This window comes from Patagioenas fasciata, chromosome 1 (assembly GCF_037038585.1).
Source record: "Patagioenas fasciata isolate bPatFas1 chromosome 1, bPatFas1.hap1, whole genome shotgun sequence".
NCBI classification, from domain to species: domain Eukaryota; kingdom Metazoa; phylum Chordata; class Aves; order Columbiformes; family Columbidae; genus Patagioenas; species Patagioenas fasciata.
The window spans coordinates 194472466-194494801 of record NC_092520.1 but is presented as its reverse complement, the minus strand read 5'-3'; positions in this window follow the sequence as shown (position 1 = coordinate 194494801).

The following is a 22336-nucleotide window of genomic DNA, read 5'->3' as shown; positions in this document are numbered from 1 at the left end:
GTGTCCCACTCACAAAACCCTCTAATAGACAATGCATAGATCTAAATACAGTTGGCCTGGCAAAATGCGTGGTTTCCTGGGACAGTGGCAGTTTCAGCAGTTACACATTAGATGGTGGGAGGTAAAATTGAATGAGTGCTATTGCATCAGGAAAGGAGAAAGTAGGCATTGTATTTGCAGTGAGAAAGGGAGAGAGAACATGAAGAATCCTAAGAGAAAAAGGAGAGCAGTACCGCAAAGGAGAGGAGGGACATAAGCATGGCTAAGATATCGTGTGAAGACAGATACTGCTGCAGAAAAAGAGTATACCAGCCATGCTTGTCTGCTATTTTCTCCGCAAAGAGAAAGCAACAGCTTTACCTTGTTGCTTTTTCACTTTGCAAAAGAAAAAAAAAAAAAAATCTTCCCAAAGGTTTTGGGCCTCAGGCCTAGCTTGTATTAATATTAGCATCTCTGTTCTAAAGTGTCAGATGTAGAAGATACGTAGCTCAAACTGTGCTTCGGGTCTTAATCTCCAGTACTATGTAGGCTGCACAAATGAAACACCCTTTATTTGAAAACTTCACAGCTCCCAAGGTTCAGTAAGGACAAGGAAGGATGTGCATGAGAAAAGACTGTTCTCTGGCCTCTTGCAAAAAACAAACAGGAAAACATAGCTTATGGAAATTTTTAGGACAGAGGTCCTTAAACAACTTGAAAGACTGTGAGTAGCCTTACTGTTCAGGTCACAGAACCCACAAGAGCTCTTCCAGGGTAGCAGAACAATGGTGCAGATAAGCCTGTCCTGTGGTACGTTATCAGGAGGTACATGCACTGGACTTCCTCTTTGCCTCTAAGTTCTCTATAGCACTACAATAAGTGATAAAAAACCAATAAAATTAAAGCATGGGTTTGTTGTCTTTTTTTATTATTTATTTATTTTTTAATTTAAATCCAGAACAGGTACAGAGTGATGTATGCTGGTTCTTCCCAGTGTGGAATAAAGTCCTTCATTCTACCTATTTGGAGAAGCTAGGAGAAGGAAGTTGCTGCAAATCATATGTCCTTGGAAGAGGAAGCGGTGTGGCAAAAATTCTTTCTCTACTTTTAAGAAGGGCATAGCAGTCTGGGTCTTAAATGTCAGCAGCATTGGAAGACAGCTTCCTGATGAAAAATCAGCTTACCCAGCACAGGACTTCACATCCAGGCAGGAAGGGCAACACAGTTTTCTGAGCAGTTTGTTCAACCACCACTGTTGATGGCATACACACCAAGCATGTTTGAAAACTATCATTCACAATTTCTCAGGCCGTTGATGTTCTCTAATATAAGCGTTGAGCTTCAATGCAAAATCAGTGTTACCTTGGCTACCTGCTTATTACACTGCTCCATTGTTAATAAAATTAATTTGTGAATTCTTGTACATGCACACACTACTTTTGTAATTTATTCATTAAAACACCTTTACAACTGATACTCACGATGAAAAGCAAGAGGCAGAGCATCCCTTGATTTGGCATACCTCAGTGAAGGCTATCATAGATGATCAGCACCTATGTGCCTGAAATAAATTTTCGAATGACATTTCTGATCTTATTGTTTATATCCAAACAATCCAACATCACGATTCAATTATTTGAGTTCTATAAAAAACATTTTCTCATGAAAATCAAAGTTGTGTTGTTGAAAGACACAGTTCATCAAGTTTTCAATTAACTGAAGAGGTTTTACTTTAGGAATCCGATTAAACTTGTAATTTAGTGGTACATATTTTCTTATCATTTATAGAACTTTTCCACACTGATTTCTCACTTAATGTTATAAATATAGAACAATTTGTCAAGTCTGAATTTATATTCTTCTGTAGAAGAAAGTCCTGTTTTAAAAAATCCCAATTATATTCTCCAAACTTAGTTGTTACACAGTTTACATGAACTTCAGGACAAAATTTGACATATTGGGATCAAAATGTACATTTTGATCAGTTTGTCTGTTCTGTGGTTTCAAAGAGAAAAGAGACATTATTAAAACCTACAGTCTTAAGCACATAACAGTCAAACTACAATAATATTTTACTGCAAACCCAGTTTCGCTTTGTAACATAAACACAAGAAGAAGTGAGGGATGCAACCTCTCCCTATTGCAGCAAAACCAGATACTATCACTGACAACATCTTTGTTTGCAAAAGAACTCCAGGGCTTCTGACCCCCAGATTCAAACTGCATAAGTAAATGCATTTTTCTTCTTTCCCACAAATAAATGTTTCTCACTGCTCACCCTATATTTCCATTACATGGACAGAAACGTGCACTAGCCAAAAATTTTCAAAGCAAGTGTATGTAGGTATAGCCACAAAAATATTTTTCCTGCTTGTGTTCCAACACTGAGCCTTTTGAAGACCACTTACTTTAATAGGATGCATTAAAAAAGACAAAAAAACCTCTTTGAACTTTAAACAAGATGATGTTTACTTTCTAGTCTCATTTAAGAGAAATTAGACCCTTCCATTTCTCTAGGATTAGACATTTTGACTTGCATTGAATTTTTCTGAAGAGCAGATGAACGGGAGAAGAAATCTATAAGGATAATTTTGAGTCTTTAATGTTCTGATTCATAGACTTAATTAAAAACTGTGCCAAAAAAAAATTTAATCGAACATTCTTGTCAAAGGTAGTTTTAACAGCATCAAAAAAAGTAATGGAGAACAATAGCAATTACCATCTGTAATTCAACCTGGGTAAGAAAATCCTGCATTTTTGTGATAGTTTGGTTCCCATTGACAGGCTATATTCATTGTTCAATTACATGCATTAAACTAGGTAAGTTTGGTTTAAAGCAACAGTTCTTTCTAGCAACTCATTCATATTCAGACGAAGACAACAGTATGCAGCAACTCTTCCCCCTTCACACAGAAAAAATGAAATAATGACCTTCTTTTTCTCACCTCTTGACCTGTATAGATGGGAAGACTGTAGGGGTCAAAAAAAAGAAATGAAATTGGGTTTGGAGTGGTGAAGAATGACAACTGCCCACCTCCCTCCTGCAAGAGGTGAAAATGTGCAAGACAGAAACAAAGACGTATATTCTAAGCAACAGTGGGAGGTGATCCCCAGGGATGCTAGACTGACAAAGTTATGACCTCATTAGAGAACGTATCCTAAATGCTGTCAGTCTTCCTGCAAGTCTAGGACAAAATACTTCTTTCCATGATGTCAGTATAAAGACTGGAGACAAGATACAATATTTTACTAACATTATGTCATGACTCTAAGGTATATATGTGTAACACCTAAAGGCAGTTCCCAAGACCACCTTGCATTCATTTTATTTCAACAAGATCTATCTGAACTTTGAAAACTGTTGTGCTAGTATTTTGTATTAGCATCCTGAATTTAGATGAAATAGTGTTAAACTACTTCTTTTCCTGTTAAGCTGTATAGAAATGTTATACCATAGGTGTTATTTTTTTAGTAACTCAAACATTAAAGATTTCCAGTGAAACAAGGATCTACAGTGAAGCTGAAGTGCCACAGTCACCATAGACCAATGCAATATAGCACTGTAAAGGACAGGAGCTCTACCTCCTGTGCTTCTTTCTCTCTTTCTTTGGTTCAGCAAAATTCATTGCGCAGCTGCCCAATAAGAACCACATAAGACATCTGACCCAGGTCATAGTAACCCAGGAGAAAAAGGTTCCACTCATGATGAAGTCACTAGTAGCAGGTGACAAGCCACTTCTTCTAGCAGAAAGCAAATGTAAGTACGCCAAGCCCGTCACGTGTATTTAGTGTAACTGCACTCCTAATTAAGATACACTTTTTACAATGTGGACTTTGCCATGCAGCTCATCATTACATCTGCAGTATTTGTAAGTATCTAATTAATTTACTCAGCTCTGTACAGTCACAGTAAGCAATGCTTTTCACTTTTCCCCAGTCCACCTACTCTAGAAAATTTCAGCACCAGGACAATTAAAGCAAGGATTATGAAAGGCATTTAGTTTTTTTTTTTTTTTTCTCTTCCAGAACTACTGGATATTTTGCAAAATGCACACAGAACAATGAACGGTACAGGGTTCCACTTTTTTTAAAAGTAAAGTGAACTTAATAATTGTTTTGACCAGCCAAAGGAATTGAACATACATACATACATACATTCACAATTTCTTTGAAAGAAAAAAAATTGTCAACCAACCCAGGTAGCTGGGTTTGTGATGCCAGGGAAGACCAAGTGAAGATTCACGTGCATGAGGGAAAGCTGCAATACTTCATCAGTTATCAAGATAAGGGGGGGAGTGAGTTTGGCGTGCCTGTGAATACCAACAATAGAGGGAAAGAAGAAATTGAATGCCATCCTTCACTAAATGGAGATGCCATTGAGATGCCATCCTTCACTAAAGAAGCCTCTGAGCTTCCAAACATCAGAAGGTGGGAGAGAAACTACCTTGTTCTTATATTCTTTTCTTGTATATCCCCTAGTTGTCACAACCAGTGACAAATTTCTGACCTAGAAAGACTTCTCAGTTCAACAAAGCAAAAATTGCTATATTTTACTACATATCTTTCCATACTATTTTTGACGGAAACTCCTTTGATGATCAGAGAATGAAATTAATCTTGGACTCAAAGTCATACATCTTTACTGCCTGGTTTGTTCAACCAGATGTGTAATCAAAGTGTTTGTATTAGGAATGCCTTTCTATTGTGTCAAGGGTCCAGCATGGTAATAAGAGAGAAATCAATAGTTACTTATGTAAATACAATGCAGATGGTTGCCTATTGATGAACAGCATCTTTCAGAGAATAATGAGTTTGTCTGGTGCCAATTAATGTTCAGCACGTGCTGTTCCCTTTGTCAACATTTCATGTACTCCAGAGGGACCTGAATGAACGTTATCTTATGGTAGGTGCACAAGAAACATGCATATGTTATCCGTATGGACCACATATAGTGCTTTGTGAAAACTATCCTTGATTCGGGCTTACATACATATGAAGCCAAGTCCACTCTCTAGGCATTGTGGAGAGCTCAATAGTAAAACTGTTCTCTCTGTTAAAATCACAATAATTTGTCATACTGTGTTTGGATGGTTTTGGTTTGTTCAGTTTTTGAGAATATTGCAAAAAACTATATCCTATGCATCTCTCAGTGGAATTAAAGACCAAATATGTATTCCTATATAAACTGGAAGTTGATATCTAAGACCCTATAAAAAGCCTCAGTGATTCAACTTCTTTAAAGCTCATTAATTTTATTACGATGAACACTGAATATTAAGTTCTCAGAAGAAACTTAAGCAGCTAAAACAAACCACATAGAGCTGGAAGAAACCTGAAAAAAGTACTTTCTCCATTTCTCTATTTTAAGGGACAATTTGCATTTGCAAGTATAAATAAGAAAGATGTTACAGAGACTTGCTAATCCAGGGCAAAAATCAGGTTCGAAGGTAGCCTGAATTTTCCTTTTCTAAATTTGTTCTAATGTTAATCTAAGTTCACATTACTTCTCTATTTTGTTTTAATTGTAAAATTTACAATACCTTTGACTAGATATTTTTAATCATGACCCTATCTATGCAAAAATCATATAAAATATATAATACATGGCTGAGAAAATCTACTAATTTACATATATTTTATCTTGGATAAAATCCTTCTTCAAAGTGCATTTTTCTACTGATGTTTGACGTAAGTAAATAGTATGCAAATGTCACCATTACTATGTTTTAGTACTTAAAATATTGCATCTGAGAAGTGGTAATAACGAAACTGAGTATTCCAGGCTCTGATACTGAACTCAGAATTGCTTCAGGTTCTGCAGTTGGTAATCTAGGCCAGGTTAACCTAACCCAAAAGGTAGCTTAGGGTGCATCAACAGAAGTGCTTCAGTTCAGGCAAGGAGTGCACTTCTAAAGGAAATTTTCCAGTCACCTGGACACTGATCATATACCAGAGCTCTCTGTCCCTCGGAGCTTGAGTTGGAATCTTCTGGATGACATTAAGCTAGAATGTGTGATCCTGGAATGTACTGAAGGCCCTCTTGTCACCAGTGGATATTCAGTCCAATGGAGCAGACTAGATTGAGCCTGAAGTTAAAAAAATACATTAAGTGTATATTTGTAACAATAACTTCTCACCAATATTTCATTCTGTACATCTGCTCCTATTGGTCTGCACTACTTCTTAATGTAGACACAGATTTTAAATCTCTATTTTTAATAAAATGTTTGCAAATTCAGCAAATTGAAACAACCTTTCTCGAGAATTCACATTCTCTTTACTTTCTAAGCAAACTACATTAATAATCTTTCAAAGTAAAAGTTTACAAAGCATTAGATTTGATCATCTGTGTTAAAGTTAGGTTTCCCTCTAAATATAAATTTGTTACATCAACTTTGTGGGAGTTCAAAAGTCAAATTGACATTAATATTACAAAAAAAAAAATCATCTTCAATATCAAAATGCATGAAGACCTTCAGAGTTGGAAAAAGGAGGATTCAACTTCACTTACTTCAGAATACACATAGTCAAATAACAGGCAAGGTCTAGGCCTATATACTAAGTAATGAGGTCTAACCTATTCTAGTGAATGAAGTTTGACACTTTCTTTCAACCATGACTCCAAAAGTCATCCTCATCTAAACAAATAAATATGGTTTTAAAGAATAGACAATCCTGTCCTGTTCTGTATGCCTGCTGAATAAAAATGACTTTCGCCAGAAAATTCCCAACTACTGGATTGACTTACAAGTACCAACTTTGTATCCGGCATACAATTCACTGTGGGTCAATGGGGAAAAAAAAGCAGGCTTTGCAGACTGAATAGTAATCTAGGTTATAGAGGAGTAGTTGTCTTCCAAGAATAGTGCTATGTTCTATTATTCTCTAGGGAGGTGGAAATTGCAGGTTCTGCTGTTCAATTTATTTACTGCATGCTTAACATCTGTTAGCTCAACTTATAGAAATAGTCAGGTAAATATTATAACTCATCCAAGGTAGAGTGGGAGGGGTAGAGGGGAATAAAACAAAAAAGAAAGCAAACAAATAGAGCACTTTAAATGTCATAAATTTCTTGTTTTGTCACTCTTCAGTTTAGTGCACAATGCTAAAGTGTTGGACAAAGAAAGGCAAAAGAAATTCTTCTCAAATACTTTGAGTTTTATTTGGGTTTTGGTTTTTGTTGTTTGTTTGTTTGGTTTTTATTTATACTGCTAAATCGTTGTCCATAACCAGCATTCTTTCTTTTACACTGACATTCTTCAACTTATGTACTTGTTGTCCACTTCTAAACTAGGGGATTGCAACCTAACAGCAAACTGACAGCTTCATTTAAGCAGTTTCCAACACATGTTGTCTGGAGCACACTACCTGCTGCCACTTCTGTTTCTCTTACTCTCCCGCAAACACTGGCCTTTGATGCCAGGACTAAGACTGAACAAAAGATAATAGAACACATGGTGCAACATAGGGATGTCTATACTTGATGTTCTCTGATCTTATTTTGGTCTTCACTGTGGTCCACATCATCTCTGTTCTGTTACCATCAGCCCTGTTTTTCAGTTTACAAGTTTCTGTGAGCTACAGCCTCTCTTTTTAAGGGGCTTATTAGAGAAGACATACCTAAACATATATACTTTCTCCCTGTATGTGTCAGTTTAAAAACAAAGCACAGACAGCAGACCAGCTGACAGCTCATCTATTGGAGAAGGGCAGAAAAATAGATCTTCACAGTAGATTTGTCATCTTTCCTCATTTATAACTCCAAGGAGATTCATTGTACTGCCTGAAATGGGCGCCTTTTTCTTACCTTATTGGTTTCTTTATTTGCTTAATAAATAGCTAAATATATGTAAATCATTGGACTAAGTAAAACAATGACTCTGCAAAATAATGAATTTCCTGTATGTATAGTGTTAATTGCTTCTAGTTACCTTGTAGTAATTAGATGACGGAAGCATTGATGATTTACTGCATGATTCAGGAGGGTGACAGGCCATAAACCACCATCCACGGGACCCTTGGATGTACCTTGCCTGGTTCATCACCCCAAAAAAATCATTTCATGCTTTCTGCACGTTTGTAGCTACCACATCTGCGCAAACATTATCGTCAGCTTCCCTGTCCCCAAGGTGATTGCACCATTTGGCCAGGTGACAGGGTATTCTTGCGGGCCAGGAACCAGAACTAACCTATTTCCTACTGTGAGAACCTCTCCAGAATTCCAATGTCTTTATTGGCACTTTTTATTGAGCAAATATAGAAACTCTATATTTTTAGCATATTTTATTTTGCCCTGGTCTTCACACTGAGAGAGTGTAACTGCTTTTGACTTTCAGGTCAGCACTGATGAACAAGGTCAAGGTTGAAGTGAAATTTGTTGTTCTGTCCTCATTGTTGTGTCTGCATTGAGAAGAATGCAGTTTTGTTTTCACTTGTTTTTGCTGACACAAGTTTTTCTCTTTACTAATTTTTTTCGAGGCTAAAAGGTTCTCTTTGCCACAGCACAGATGGAAGAACAAGCTAATCCTCTTGACTCACTGTGGTGAGACATGGTTCGTGGAGAAAAAGGTCACATGGGGCCCACTACGTAGAGGTTTTGTCCAGCTGAGTTCTCTGGGGCTGTGCTTAAAGGAGGATATGGGAGAAGAACTTTTGTTTGTGTAGTCAGGAAGAAATCTGGGTCAAATCAAGAGTTCTTGTCCTCTGTACAGAGAATTGTCCTGAGCTAGACACCTCATGACACTTAACATCACAGAACAAAGAGAGGACAATTTGGCACTAGGGCTTTAGTAGGTGACAGTGACGCTCCAACAACAATATTTTGCAAGTATCAGAAATTGCACCCAAGAGGTAAAGGCACTTGTTTGATGACAGCTGGGATGGTACATTTCTTAGTATAACAGAACCAAAATCAATTCTACGTTACTGATATAAGAGAGTAGCTGGAAATTTTTTAGTCCCTGGCTTGTTTTGTTCTAATTCACAGAAAATATTTACAATGTCTTGATAATAAAATGAAGAAAATTTCGATCCACGCTGATGTTGTGAACTATATGTGTCTGTCAGCTGCATATACTTTATATGCAGTCAGACCCATTATCACCTGCAGAGACGTTTACTTTCCAATTTAAAACTCCATAGACCTATAACCACTTAAACTCCATGAGTAGACTTTTTAAATCTAAAACAGTACAACATGAAATAGTGTGAACGTTTGAATAAAAAAATGTAACTGATTTTCTCTGTTACTTGAGTGGGTTTCCAGCTGAGACACTCTGAAAATTTGAAAACCCTCTTGGATCTATTGTTGAATCTTACTTTATTCCCCTGTAGGTTTGGGCATATAGAGTGATTATACTGCTTAGCAGTTTGCCTAGTTAAAAACAATACAGTATTTCACTTAGAGACATCTCCTTAGAAAATCCTCACACAATTCAGTAGTTTTCAGTATTTGTTCAGTTTCAGTTCATTTGCAATCTATGAATAACGACAAGAAGAATATCCACAAGAAGTACAGTGATCTCTAGCACATCAATCTGGCACATCAAATGTAACTATGTGTGGGAGCCTCCATGAAGTGTCCTATACTCTCACTTCTCCTTGTGGATCCAAATGATATTCCTTTTGCTTTGCTTGTGTTCAAGTTCTCAGGAAACAGATTGTGAAACTCTGTGCAGGCAGTTAGTACAACAGACAGAAAAAGTATCGGTTTTATATTATTGATTTTTTATATCATAGTAATCATCCCATCATTTTCTAGCCTTGTAGATTATCACATTTATTAGTGATTGATCCTGCGTCATCATAGCTTTCTTCAATATTCAGCAGTTATAGTGCATGATACTAAATATATCCTATTCTTGTGTAATTTCCGTCTGGTAGCTTTTCTACAGTTGAGTGTCTTGCTTCCAAAGAATATTCTATTATATTCTATAATATTCTATAATGACAAACATACAGAAAACTAAGACTGCAAAATTGTATATAGATAGGTATGGATTTTTAGCAGAATATACTGAAAGGTAATGGAGTCCTTTGCTACACTACATGATTTGCAATTCTGGAATATAACTTAAAAGAAAGATGATTGGTTTATTTATTAGCAAAGATTCATCTAGTTTCACAAAAAGAAATGTTAACCATTAATTCAAGCAAATTATATTGGCATTTTCTTTAGAAATATGGTTTACATGTTCATTTGGGTTATAATTGTAAGAAAGAAACCCTTCCAAATCTGCATCAGGCTGGAGTTCTAAAGCATTCATGAGCATCCAAAGACTTCTAAGAGAAAATGTGTTCTGAGTTTCCTGCACATAATTAGAGCTATGACATAGCATAAGTGACAGAGTACAGCTGGTATAGAGAATGTGTCTCCAGAAAGACCTTACTGGATCATACATAGCAGATTGCTCCCTCCTTTAATAGGCAAATTATTTATCTGATTTCACAAACTTTTCTAGTTCAACCCAAAAACTACTGATTTTTTTTTTAGACCACTAATCTTAAATGAGTGTGATTTCAGAAACTTCCTTTTCTGGTATTAAGATACTTCTTATCTCCATTCTAAGTGTAATTGTACTTGCTCTTAAAACCACATTTCCTGGATTTACTACATTTGCATATTTGTCACAAGAATCCTGTGCTTTTGACTACTAGAAACAGAGCTGTCATCTGTGTATTTTGTCAGCTGATAGATCCCTGTGAAAAGAATCTACCACAAGAAGACAGAAGGTCTCTATTCAACACCTAGTAGACTGTGTAAGAATATCTTTGTCCCAGTTCTGTTCCTACATATCACAGCTTTTCCCCCATGTGATATCTTGGTGATGATTTGTTTTCATGTTGGTTCCCAGATTTCTGCCATGAACGCCTATTGCCACAAGCGTGTTTCATTCACATATATCATTAATTTATCTTGCAAGGATCTGAAGACTAACCTTTGACTTTCACTGCCAGCTCACACCCAGAACTGAATAGATGGTTTTCCAATTACAATTAAAACCCTATGATTTTTATTTTTAAGCATAAATGTGAAGGAGATTTTATATCCTTGTCATGTGATTTAAAGCACAATCAACCAAAATCTAGAGCTAGACTGTATGTCTTAGTCCCAAAACAGTGTCATGTCTTTAGGTCATTTGAGATGCTGCTCAAGATAAAGCAATGCAAATATAATTATAGAGATTGTAGACCTATGGATGGGAAGGATAACTTATTCTGAGACTTTATGAACTGTTTAAGGGAAAATTGTCCATATTAAATAAGGTCTTATTCGGAGTTACCAGGACAGCAAGTCCCAAGTCAGTATGGAAAAACAAAGTACATATTGAGGCAAATGTACTTTCCAGAAGGTGCTCGAAAACCAACATTTTTTTCAGAACAGTGACACCAAGTAAGCTGTACTGGGCTTTGCCCGTGTCCTAAAAAATCGTATTTAGATGAGCAGAAAGGCCTATGTGCCATAGAAATGAGACAAAAAGTAAAAAAGAGAGGAATTATTCTTGGAGAAGAGGAGACACTGATCATCATTTGCTGGCAGAATTCCGTCTCTATGTTTCCTTTCTTTCTTAAGAAAGCAGCTGGAGAACAAACAGAAAACCCCAGTCCACATGAAGCTGCCTGGCAGAGAATAACCTGGGGATGTTGGTCGGCAGCTACCTGAACATGAGCCAGCAGTGAGCCCAGGTGGCCAAGACAGTCAAGAGCATCCTGGCTTATATCAGGAATAGTGTGGTCAGCAAGCCCTGGTAAATTATCATCCCCTTGTACTCGGCGCTGGTGAGGTTGCAGCTCAAATACTGTGTTAAAGTTTGGGCCCTTCACTACAAGAAGGACATTGAGGTGCTGGAGAGAGTTCAGAGAGGGCAATGAAGCTGGTGAAGGGTCTGAAGCACAAGTCTGATGAGGAGCAACTGAGGAATCTGGGGTTGTTTAGCCTGGAGAAAAGGAGGCTGAGGGGAGACCTTATCACTGTCTACAGCTACCTGGAAGGAGGCTGCACTGAGGTGGGTATCAGTCTCCTTTCCCAAGTAACAAGTGATAGGCTATGAGGAAATGGTCTCAGGTTACACCAAGGGGAGGTTTAGATCGGATATTGGGAAAAATTTCTTCACTGAAAGGATTTTCAGGCATTGGAACAGGCTGCACAGGGAAGTGTTTGAGTCACCACCTCTGCAGGTGTTTAAAAGATATGTAGATGTGGCACTTAAGGGACACGGTTTAGTGGTGGACTTGACAGAGTAGATTTGCAGTTGGACTTTATGATCTTAAAGTTCTTTTTCAAACTAATTTATTCTATGATTCTATGAAACAGAGACTCAGCCATCACTCTCCAGTTCTGAGATAACCTTAACTGAAGATAGTCCTGTAAAAGACTGCTGTTGTTCATTAAACATCATTAACTAGTGATACCTGACAATGGGTTATAGTTTTAAGCATATTTATAAAGGCCTGCTGCACAAAGATGTTTTGAGTGGAATCTAGTCATGTTACTGGAAAGATGACTAATGGTGTTGAAGGGACTATGGGGAGATTTCCATCTATAATACTATTCTCTGGACACTCTAATGGCTTCATAAATCCAGCACAACTTTGTGTAGTTAAGGTGATTGCTTTCAGTCTGTACTGAAGAGAAAAAGTCAGGAAGAAGACAGAAGGAACAAAGGTACTCTTGGAAAGTAGTGCTCCTCCTTATAGTCTGATAAGTCAAAAGAGCTTCTTGAAAGAAGTAGAATCCATTCCCTTATTATAGAATGAACAAATCAAGACACCCAACATCAAAGTCATAGTGTTCACTCTCATCACTTGCCTCTTAAAATCAAATCTTGTGGTACTCTGCAGCCTCTACCATCTTGAAAAATGCCACAGTTAACAGGGAAATGGAGGAAAAATGGTTACCGCTTCTCAAAGAGGTGAAAAATACATCTTTCTATATGAAAAGAGGGCCACACCACTTGGCAGAAAGCAGGTGGTGACGAATCACACAATGCCAACCAAACTATAGTACAGGGGCAAGGCTGAGGGAAAGCTCCACTCTAGGTGCAGTTGGATATCACTGCTTTTGGGGAACTGAGAGCTGTGCAGTGATGCATGTGCCACTAGTGTGAAACTGCTACGAGAAAAAGACAGTGGTTTGGGGACTAAAACCTCCTTAACCTTTCTAGGTTATTAACACCTAAATAAAAATCAAGCTGCACACAACACCTATGCCTGGAAAGAATCCAAACATCTAAGAGAGTGTGTGCATGTGTGTGTGTGTGTTTGGATGGGGTTGTCTTTATGTATTTTTCCGTATTTTTTTAATGTAACTTTGTCAACAGATTCAGAAAATGAAAATGTAAATGAAAATGAAAAAAGGTTTGCTTTCCTGAAAAAGTTAAGCTTAAAAAAAAAAAAAGACCTATACAACCAAATGGTTTCTGCATTCTGCTGACAATTTAACCCATGGAAACAATCTTGCTTCCAATTAAAACTGCTGCTAATTATGTTATATCAATTCCAGGATCTTTACTTTGCTTTCTTCATCAAAAAACAAGGACAGATAATTCCCCTTTCCACAATCATTCCTCTTCTTTTTAATTACATCTATTGATACCAGGGATGATCTCAGATCTCAGAGCGACTGCTGAAAGATTAAAGCATAGCTAAAAAATCCCTTTTCTTTACAAAGCTCTATTGGGTTTTGATAGGCTGGAGGCAACAGGGGCAGCTTCTGTGAGAACCTGCTAGAGGTTTCCCCCATGTCTGATAGAGTCAATGCCAGCTGGCTCCAAGATGGACCTTCCACTGACCAAGGACAAGCCCATCAGTGATGGTGGTAGCACCTCTGGAATAACATAGTTAAGAAGGGGGGGAAAAAAACTACACAGCTGCAGTCAGAGACAGGAGTGAGAATATGAGAGAGAAACAACTCTGCAGACACCAAGGTCACTGAAGAAGGAGGGGCAGGAGTTGCTTCAAGTGCCAGAACAGAGATTGTCCTTCAGCCTGTGGTTCAGACCATGATTAGGTTGGTTGTCCTCCTGCAGCCCACGAAGGTCCAAAATGAATCAGATATTCACCTGCAGCTCATGGAGGACCCCACTCTGGAGCAGGTGGATGTCCAAAGGAGGCTGTAATCTCATGGGAAGCCCATGCTGGCACAGACTCCTGGCAGGAGCTGTGGCCCCATGGACAGAAGAGCCCGGGGTTTTGAAGAGTTTTGTTCACTTTTTTGTAGCATGCAACACATCACCAGTAATACTTCTGTTGAGAGTAGACTGTCCTTTTTGGGTTCTGAAAGCTGAGATGTTGGCAGCCCCCAGGTGTATCTGCCAAGGTAAATTGTGGCCTCAGTAAGAGAAGACAAGACAATTAAGCTACCTAGTGCAATGTTTCACATCTAGCTCTTCCAGGGGCAGATGTGGAAGAGTATGAATAAGGCAGGGAGACGAAAGAGATAGTAATCTACCTGAAAATTTCTACTTTGTTCCTCATTAGTGTAACTGCCTCAGGACTCTTAGAATTATTATACCTGTTGTTCAGAATAAAACAATTGTTGATCACATCAGGTCCTTGTCTTTGCTAGCAGAGACACTGCAGAGGTGTTGTTGTTCTGCCTATAGCAAGAGCTCAAGATGGTTTTGGCTTTTGTAATATTTCAGAAGTTCTCATAATAAGTTCACTATTCCAGTTTTTGAGACATAACTTTTAATTATGACCATCGAATTAAAAATTTAAGTTAGGGAAGGGTTAAAAGGTTTTGTAGCATTTATTCAATTCTCAGATCTATGCACATGTGGATAGACATTGCATCATGTATAGATGGCACATGTTGATGGATTCATTAAATTCAGCCTATGTCTAGTTTTATGTGATCAAGCAAATGCTGAATCAAACTGTGTGTTGAACTGCAGCTAGAGTATTTATACGGCATTTTAATGACAGTGCCAGTTGCAATACTTGTACCTCCCTAAGCAAAAGGGAGGCATACCTCGCTGCTTAAAATCAGCAATTTTATACATCAGAAGGATGAATTGTGGTTCTTATTCTCGGCCCACTAAGAAACACAGGATGTTAGGGCAAGATACTGCATCAAGTATGAAGTAGCAATATGGTCATGATTCTTTAGTAGCAAGAAGAAAACAGAAAGTCAAAGATTCTTCAGAGACTTTAAAAGAGTGTGGATATCTCCAGACCACCACGGCTATACACATCCTCCAAAGTGAGGATCAAGCACCAGATTTAGTTTGGGAGCTTGGTTCCTTTTATTGGATTATTTAAAAGGACTTCGAGCTTTGTTACGATAAATTTCTGTGTTCAATCACTATAAGTTCAAGTATCTGGATTCTTGAAGATTTGGCATATGTTGTACATGCCGGTACACAAACTGGATATAAAAATTCTAACATCTGTTGCATTTTCTGGTCCAAATATTGGTTTCCGTTTTTCCTTCCTGTGGTTTTATTTATCTCAGGCTAATGTACAGTACGTGATAGACCAAATGGCTATAAGAAAATCAAAAAGAGTAATTTTCTTTTTCACAGATAAGTAACTGAGGTCAGAAGGATCACAATGATCATACAGCCTAATCTCATGTTATTGTTTTCAAGTACCAATTCCTGCACCTACCTAGTAACTGTGGCAAACTTTAAAAAATTGTTGCCCAGCTTTAAAGAGTTTGCCTACCTGAGACTTATCCCACCTCTGGGAGTTCTCTTTGACAACTGCTAGACCTTACCTAAAAAAAAAAAAAAAAAAGAAAAAAAAAATCCAGTTTGAGCTCTGACCAGAAATTTGAATCATTTAACTTATTTTTTTATATCAAGTCCTTCACATAATTTAATAAGCAAAGAACTGCACCATGAAAAAACGTATTTATTCCACAAAAATATTACTAAAAGATTATTTATGTTCACTCAACACTATAGTTATAAGAAATTTACACTGTACACAAAATGAGCAGAATTGTAGTAGATTTGGAAGCTGAGTGTATTCTGATATGAATTTAACAATGTCGAGTGCATCAGCTTTTACTGTCAACAACAAAGAGTGTGTCACCACCTAATTTAATTAGGGTGAGAGCATATTTTGTGGGTTATGTTTAATGGGCAAGCACAGTTGAAATAATGAACATAAATAGCAGATTAGCAAACACTGAAGTGAATATAACCATTTAGAAGCTTAACAATTTCTTTGTTCCTAAAATAAAACACACCAGAACTACGAGTTCTGTCTGAGCAAAGAAGCTTTCAATACAACAATGTCCACACATTTGAATACAACTAGTACAGTGTTGTTGTCTGTGTCAATGATATGGATGTTCTTTGTAAAAGCAAATACAATATTATTGAATGAGAATCCTCGGGTCAGTTACTTGGACTAAAATGACGTTAAAACTCAAATATGGGCAGTGGTAATATATTATATGTGTATTAAAAAGCCCTATCAAATAGTGGGTGTATATGAGCTGGTAAGGTAAGAAATTGACCAGGATGTAAAAATTAACAGATGACACATGATAAGCACATGGCCAGTGGCCAGAGTTTGACATATGACTGCTTCTTAATTCAGGCAGTTGATTGAGTAATGTTAAAAAAGTGTTGTCTGGCTTGAATGCTCTTTGTTTTAAAGCTACAAGAGGTATAACTTTTTAGAATTTCAGAAAAAGTCCCACAGGCTAGTAATTGCTATATGTACATACATATGTGTGTGTATATTTGTACTTTGTGTGTTATACGCATCATGAAGGCAGTTGGCAACTTGTGTTTGTAAGTATGATTAGTCAGGCTAGATTTTGTAAAAAGTGACAGAACTCCACAAAGGCTGATGTGCGTAGAGTCCACAAGTAATTCTGTGTTTTGCAAGAGACAGGTCTAAACAGATTTCAGCCCTGAAAGTATTTTCCATTTGGGTGGCAGGAGGACATAAAAATAAAAACCTTACTGCTTAAGACAGCAAAAAATGGTCAGTAAGGAACAGCAATGCTAAGTCAGTAGTCTAGTAGAGGGAACTATTAGTCATTAAAAGTATTTATGCACTTGGGAGAATTAAGAAAAATAAATCCGTCTTCAAGTTGCATGCAATAGCTTGAAAATTCCAGAATAAACATTCAACTTTAGTAGATTACTGTCCACTACTGATTTAAATGTCTAGTAGCAAAGCCAAGATTAAAAGCATACAAACAAGATTATCAAGAGAAAGTCAGAATTAAAAAAGTATTCGCAAACCATGCACAGCTACAGCAGGACAAAAGGTCCATTATCCTCTGTTTATTTCCTTGAACCCTTTAGCATACATTACGCACTCCACTGAAACTAAGGAATCAGTTGAGCAATCTGTGCTTTGTCCTTCATTTGGAGATGGTGGATAGAAATATTTGCCTTGGAGGTGTCATATGCTTTCCAGGAGAATTATGCCTGGGAACAGGTCTAATTCTGCTGTCAAGCTTTAATCTTGATTTAGACTATAAGGGAGAGAAGTTATAGGCAAAGAGTTTAACTAAAATTCCATCAAGTCTATTTGTAATTAAATGTTAACAGGGCTCAGATAGATGGGGTACTTTTTTTGCAAATATTGTATTTTTTCTTATTCTATTTTTGCCATTCATTTGCCATTTATTTCAAGCTCAATGTTCTGCTTTCACACAGATCATTTTGCAAAATTTAGGTCTATCACCGTTATCTCAAAGCTGTGTACTTTTCTGATTCTTCAAATCTGTTGATCAAGATGGCTGGTAGTGTGGCAAAATGTAACAGATGCCTAGAGTTTCAGATTGCAGAGATCATCATTAAGTAATTAATTATTTTCTACAAATAATTTGTGGTGTCCTTACACAGAGTTAAGGAAGTTGAGGAAGTCCTTACACTTCCTCACCTGAAGTAAACTGAGAGGATACGTAAACTGTCAAGATTTAGGCTGCCTTCATAAGTTTTCCTGATGCAGAATATTTTCAGACTAGAGTGAGTCCAAATATATTTCAGTATCAGTTTTAAAAATTAATATCCTATACAGTACATGCACATTTTTGAGACTGCTGAGTGTTTTTCTATACCAGAAGGCATGCTTGACATTTTCCTGTGCTGTAGAAACCCATAATCAATATTTGAAATCTATTAAAGAGATAACAATTGCTTTAACCATGTTCTAATAAATTGAGTTAATTTTTCACATGCTTTATGGAGGACTGGAACATCAGATTTGTTTTTTAAAAATAACAATAATTAAAAAAAAACATGCAGATCAATATTATTCTAGCCTCTTTTTAAAGTTCTGAAATGAACTCCAGCTCTGAGATAAAAGAATGAGTTGCCTTGGTTTATCTGTATGCATACTTCATATATGTGTTCTCCTATTTATACTTAGCTATCAAAACAGTGTATTTATGCCCAAGCCTTAAAAATACAGTTTAAAGAAAAATATAATTACAAAGGAGAGCCTAGAATTTAGGAGGCCTTATATTTTATTTCATTTCCTAAATGTCTTATTTTCTTCCACATCTACACAGAAGCCAGTGATGTTATTCAGTGAAAAGAACAGTACCAACCACTCTCAATCAGCAGGTCAACATGTATCAAAGGCACATGAGGCATGAATTTAATCCCACAAGTTTTAAGAGTAAATATTGTGATCATTCACCAGTTCCCTCTACATCCATGTGAAAGATTAAAAAATTAGTCTTGTGGAGTTCTAATTGTCTTCTCAATTCTGATCCCCCCTAATCTTGCCTTCAGGGAAAGGAGGTGAATTTACAGGAGGACAGAAACTGCCCACAAATCACTAGATGCATGTCAAGTTGTTACCTGCTATTTCATATTTATGTTTACCACTAGGCTGGTAAATAAAAACCATGCACAGCTTGAACAGATGTGGGAGAACTGACGGAATCTACAGAGGCAATAGGAAATAATTCACGTTAATGCAGTTTCTTCCTGTCTCCCAGGCTCCTTTTCCACCTGTACAGTTATTCAGAGAAACAGAGATTCGGGATCAGAATATACACTGTTTTACAAATCACACACACCAATGACTGGGGTGCAAGTAAGTATCCAGGGTCAAATCAAGTCATTTCAGCAGCTTGACCAGATACTAATAGGAATTGTCAAATTTTCCAACCAATAATGTCTATTTTATTTCACATGAAGTCTGAGGTAAGGGAATAGCTGGCATAAGCATTGCTGCTGCATTTGGAAGTTTTAGAGACCCTGAAATGTCTCTGTGCCTTTTGTCAGAGCACTGTAACAAAATAATAGCTCTTGTCTCCAAGCAGAAGGGTATCTAGATACATAGGAACGCCCTCTGTTAACAGGAAAGTGACCCTACCATTTTTATTGCCTTATGAGGGGCTTTACCCCTTAAAGAGAATAATTTTTCCAAGCCTAAATTTGTAGGAGCAAAGGAGGCAGAATGTGGCCTGGCATAAACCATTTGTTATCTCTGAAACTACGTTTACATTTTCCAGGATATAATTAAAACGTCAACATTTTGCCAGAGACATTTGAAGTTTAAATACATGTTATTGCAGTTTGGTATTTGTGGGGATTACTTGGGTGTATAACCTTTAAAAGTGGAAAAAAGCCAACATTTTCAAGTTGTTTGGATTGTAAACATTTAGAGATTACACACTCATGTAACAGAAAAAGAACTTTGTTCCGTTTACATAATCAGCCACTAAACGTGCTATAAGGAAACCTCTTCAAGCTGATATTGTGCAGTCTTAAAAATGACTGCAGTGTTCCACACATTGTGTCATTTTTTAATAACAAATGCTTTTAGGCACAGCACTGCATGAGAAGGGCCAAGTAGCAGCACCTCCGCAAGGGAACTCCAGGGGATGAACTAGTGACTTAAAAAGTTATTACAATTCCCTTTCTGTTCTTCTTATTCTTAAGAGAACAGGCAGCAGTGGGAATTAGTTGATGCCCTCAAACCATCTCGTTTTGTATCCTTTCAGAGGCCATTTCAGATATTCCCCCTGCCCCAGAGCACAAGTGCATGAATCAGACATACAGAAACACATTAAATAGGCAATCTGTTTCTCTGAGGAAAACAAATAATCACAATCTTGATATACCTTAGAATAATTTCCACTGGAAGTAAAGTGAAGAGAATCTGGAAATGATTTAGTAATGCAGGACTTACATTGTCTTTAATGGATCTAAGATTAACATTTCCAAAGTGTGGCTTGCGTGCTGTAACATACTGTTCCCATAAGGAGCTTTACATGTCCAAGCTATCAGACATTCTCTTTTATGTGATCAGGACAAATTAAAACCTGCTAGAGCACAGTATCAGACAAGTTACAATAAGGTAGCATTGCACAAAAGTGCTATTTGTTGCTTACTTTTGTTGTAAAAGTTAAAGTTAGCCATAGATTGAACCCGTGTTCAATATCGGAAGCCCAAATCCAACAGACAGGTCATTGCATAAATAAGACACTTCCATGATTCCGAATGTCTAGATTAACAGAATCAAGCTGACAAGAACTTTTACTGGATGTATTTTCTACTTTTTGCTGTGCTCAGCCCATAGCCATGGAATAGTCATGGAATTCTTTTTCATCAAGAACGTTTTGATGTAGGCTTGCATTGCTCCATGATGTCTTCCTTTTATGTGTATTCTGTTTTGCTTATGTAATTTTTTAAATAAACCATGAAAATTAAGATTTTTCACCTCTTCTGTTCCAATTGTTGCTTGCCTTGGTGATGCATCTGTTCACAGAGGGCATCTCCTACCAATCATTCTTGTCAGAAATACATGGCTTCCTTGCTTACTTGTTACTGTGGACAGTCTTGCACCTCCTGCCTGCTTCTCATGCATATCGTTGAAGTGGTGCAAGAGGGAATTCACTGGAGCCCAAAAATAAACTGAGTTTGGAAAATATACAATATTTCTATACAAACTTCTCCTTTCCCTGTCTTTCATCCACATTTTTCCCCATCTTTTTTGTTAAAAATGTCTCTTAAATTGTCTGGTTTTTTATTTTTCACCTTATTAAAGATATGCTGTATTTTTCAAGAGGGCCAATTCTCCTGAAGAGAAAATAGGATAAAAGTATACTGCAATAAGGAACCATGGGAGCAAGGCCAAAGTGGATTAGACTATTCTTTCAAATTGAATCTTAGGAAATGCTGAGCTTTTGTTTTTGGAAAGGACTGAGCTTTCATTTTGCAAATGGGACTAATATGTCTCAAATAGTGCATCCTCATTCTAATATAAAGGGCTACATTAGAATGCTCCCTGGAAAAAAAAAAAAAAAAGAGAAGGGACTGTTTTTTACACATGCATAGAAATTTGAGCAACTCTTAAAAGGAGTTTCTTTCTGATGGATCTTCACCTGTATATGGAAATGGGGGTAGATTAAGAAAAGGTGAAAATGTCCAGAAGAAAATAAAGGACTGCATTGCCATTCTGTTAACCTCTGACTCTGGTGAATTGCTGCATGCTGCTCATGACACCAAGCTAAGGTTGTGCAAAGTTATGGGCAGCCAATAAAAGACAAGGTTGCTACAGTGCAAGCTGCCAGAGCAAAACGTGTGAGTATGTGTGTGTGCAAGTGCGTGTTGATATGGCCTCAATACTGTACTGACTCAAAGGGCAAAGAGCTGAGCCTTCCTCAGTGTGTACATGCCAGGAACCGATTTCATAATATGTAGGGGAAGAGCACTGTAGGCGTTTACTTGTTTAGAGATTTGAATGAGCAGCTTTTTCATTTTCATCAGACGAACTGGCACCCTACAAAAAGGAGATGTTGTAACTGTGGACATACTGTATCATAGCACATAATTGATTAGATTGTATTTCGGAATATTAACATGAATTGTAGTTAACACACTGGGTTGTCTCAGTTAGATACACATTGTGAATATGAATGGCATTTGCCCCAGGAGGTAGGTAGGACTTGAAGCTGAACGGCAGAAGTGTTAATTTATGGCACACAGTAGGACTGCAATGTCTGGAATTCTCCATCAAGAGAAGAATCATTGGAATAATTTAACTTAAGGAAACTGGGCATGCAACATGATCCTGGGGAGCTATGCAATTAATGCTCTGTCTGCCACATTAAAGATTTACCACTGAGATGGTCCATTTGCATACAACATACCCCCAGTGCCAGGAAAAGCTTCGCTTGCTTTCACCACCCAGTACGGCACCAGACAGCAATAGTGAGATGCTGTTTTGATTCAGTTACTGCTCAGCTGTATATCAAACATGTTATAGAAACAGGCCTTGACTTCAACATGTTTGGTTTGGATCAGTGGATTGAGCACTTGCTGAGCTCTGGAATACAAATGATCAACCTATCTGTCTGAGCAGTTCCCCTGTTGGTGCTATCCTCTCGCTGCCTATTGCTAATGCAGTAATATGTATGCAGTGCACA